The sequence below is a fragment of the Echinops telfairi genome, unplaced genomic scaffold (assembly GCF_000313985.2).
Source record: "Echinops telfairi isolate 266 unplaced genomic scaffold, ASM31398v2 ScPeMD7_2;HRSCAF=8, whole genome shotgun sequence".
Classification (NCBI taxonomy): Eukaryota; Metazoa; Chordata; class Mammalia; order Afrosoricida; family Tenrecidae; genus Echinops; species Echinops telfairi.
In genome coordinates this window covers 47,278,963-47,282,370 of record NW_022103898.1, presented here as the reverse complement: position 1 = coordinate 47,282,370, position 3,408 = coordinate 47,278,963, and positions in this window count along the sequence as shown.

Here is a 3,408-nt window from a genome sequence, read left to right as displayed (position 1 = left end):
ATATGTGCTTGACACGATGGATGTATTTATGGATTGTGATAATTGTACGAGCCCCTAATAAAATAATTTTAAAAAATCAGCCTTAGGCTGTTGATTTTGATTCACCTCCCCTCTGTTGGAGTTAGAGGATAGACACCTTCTTACAATATTTGTATAGACCCCGGAGACCTCTAGATGGAAATATGCACATCTCCGTAGGGTTTCCTTTCTATAACGTTAGTGTGTAACTATCGAGAGTAAGAATGATTTTGTCAAAGAATTTACATTTTAATTTTCAAAGGGGGCCCAAATACCTTTCTAAAGTGCTTGCTAGAATGCAAATTCCTAACTTCTTTACTTCAGGTCTATTGAACCATAGATCTAGGGTGGATGTACAACCTGAAAGTATGCAACCTGGAACTGGTATTTTAAAAATAACTGGTATTTATTATGCTTCCTAAAGGCTGGGAAGTCAATCAAACATGCAATCAAGGTGCATTGATAATTATTGGCAATTGAATTGCAGATGTTGGAACCAAAGTGGAAATAATTGTAGTTGTAAAATATGATCTTAGTGGTAGAAATGAAGCTGGAGATCGCATGATAGAATTTTGTAAGACCAATGATTTCTTCATCACAAATACCTTTTGTCAACAATGATAAAAGGTGAATATACACAGGGGCCGCTCCAGAGAGAAGATAAAGAAGTCAAATGAACTCAATCTTTGGGAGGAGACGACGGGAAGCTCCGGATCGTCTCTTGTCAGGATTGACTTGCAGGCTCCTAGCAGCAGCAGCAGCAGTAGCAGCAGCCCTGGTGGTGTCTGAGTTACTGGTGTGGCGGCTAACCACAAGGTCAGCCATTTGAAAACAGCCAAGCCTGCGGGGAAAAGACTGTACTTTTCACTCCTGTAAAGAGTTTGTGACTTAGAAATTCACAGGGGGCAGGTCTACACCATCCTATAGGGTTGCTCAGAATTGACCCAATAGCAGTGAATTAGTTTGTTTCTTAAACCAACACGGCAACGAAAGATTGAGAAACATTAACGTAAAGGTCTTTTCTGGTATTTTTCTAAAGAACTTTTTGAAAGTTCCTTCTCTCTGTGAATTGCCTCCTTTCCACCCTGTTCTCGTTAAATTCTATCAAGATGCTTCCCCTCATAGTGACCCTGCCCAACATAAGGAACACTGCGTTCTATCTTCCAACCTCCCTGCCGTTGTCATGTTCAAGCCCATTGTTTCAACCAGCATGTCTATTTATCTTGATGCGTGTTTTTCTCTTTTTCACGGACCCTCTACTTGACCAAACATAATGTTTAATACAGGGGCTGCTCTCTTGTAAATTTATCAGAAGTACATGAGATGAAGTCCCCATCCTGGATTCTAAGGAGCTTTGTGGTTGTCTGTCTTCTAAGATTTGTTCGTTTTTCTGGGAGTCCATGGTACTTTGAGCCTTCTCTCCAACATCACAATTCAAATGCACCAGCTATTCTCTGGTCTTTCTCTGGTCTATTCCCTGTCAAACTTTCACATGTATATGAGACAACAGAAAACACCAAAACTTGATTTCTGGGACACTTTTGCCCTCAAGTCACATCTTTGCTCTTTAATAGTCTCGGCTACCTTATACTTGATTTTGTCCAATGTAGTAAGTTGATTGGTTACTTGACTGCTGCTTCCATGAGTAGTATTTATTGTGAATTCAAATAAAACGAAACCTGGACAACTTTAATGTTGTCTCTATTTATTCTGTTTGGTCTATTTTGTTTCCTTATAAGTGAGTTGAAATTCAGGCTGGAGGCTGTAATCCTTTACTTTATCAGAAAATACGTTGACTCCTTGTTTTTAGCAAGCATGGTTATGTCATCTGTATAATGAAACTTGTTGATAAGTCTTCCTCCGCCTCTGATTCCATATTCTTCCTTATAGAAACCAGTTTCTCAGATTATTTACTCAGTATATAGGTTGGATAAGTATAGTAAAGATATAACCCTGTCAGGCACCTTTACTGATTTTAAACTCTCCAGAATTTCCATATTCTGTTATAAAGATTGTCTCTTGTTCTGTGTCTAGATTCTGAATCAGAACACAGAAGCACTGGGAATTCCCATTCTTCTCAATATTTTCCATAATTTGATTTGATCCAAATAGTTGAATGCTTTAGAATCATCAATAAAACACAGGTAATCATCTTTTTATTGTATGTTATGTGAATTATATGTTAATAAAATTGTTTAAATTTAAAATTTTTTCCTTGCATAATTTCCTTTCTTTTTTAAAAAAAATTTCTTTCTCTTTTGGAATGGGCAACATTATAGATCTCATCCAGTTAATTTATTAGGTAACTGTCTTCCAAATTTCTTGGCATAGACAAAACTATGCATCCAGGGCTATCTCAGCTCATTGAATCTTGCCAGTTTACATTCTGTCAATTTCTGGAGCTGTGTTTCTTGCTAATGCTTCAGTACAGCTTCGATTTCTTCTTTTAATGTGAATGGCTCCTGATCATATGCTACTTCTTGAAATGGTTGGACATGGAGCAATTCTTTCTGGAACAGTTCCCGCATATTCCTTCCACCTTCTTTTGGTACTTCCTGCAGAGTTAGTATTTTGCTCATAGAACTTTTCAATATTACAACTTGAGATTTAACTTTTCTTCAGTATTTTCAGCTTAAAGTATGCTGAGCATCTTTTTTTTGACTTGCTATCCCCAGGTCCTTCCATAGAGCATTGTAATATGTTATTTCATCTTCTTGAAATAACCTTTGGAATTTTCTGTTCATCTTTTATTTAATTAGTTCTTCCATTTGCTGTAGCTATTTAATGTTCAAGAGCAAGTTTCAGAATCTCTTTTGAAATCCACTTTGGTCTTTTCTTCCTTCTTAATTACAATGACTTTCTGCTTTCTTCATTTGTGAAGCTCTTGGTGTTATTTCCTAACTTGAAAAGTCTTCCTTAACTGGTGTTCCATGTACTAAATCTCTTCCTGAGATATTCTCTAAATCCAAGTGGGATTTCCTAAAGTTGATAGAAGGAGCTCGGGGGTTAGTTGATTATGTGTTGGGCTGTTCAGTGTACGTCTGCAGTGCCACCAGACTCTCTGAGGAAGACAGATGAGGCTTTCTGCTCCTTGACAGATTTATAGCTTTGGAAATACAAGGGAGCAATTGTAGTCTGCCTTCCTGGGTTACTGGGAGTCACAATTGACTCAAAGGCAGTGAGTTTGTTTTTGTTTGTTTGCTCATTTTGTTTTGCTTTTAAACTTGTTTAATTTTCTTCTGCTTCAACCTAAACTTATACCTAAGCAATTAATAGTCTGCTTCACAGTTGGCCCGTAGCCTTGCTTTCACTGCTGCTACTGAGCTTCTCTATCACCTCTTTCCACATCTGCCTCCCTGGGAAAAGAAAGACCACAAGAAAATCAAACTC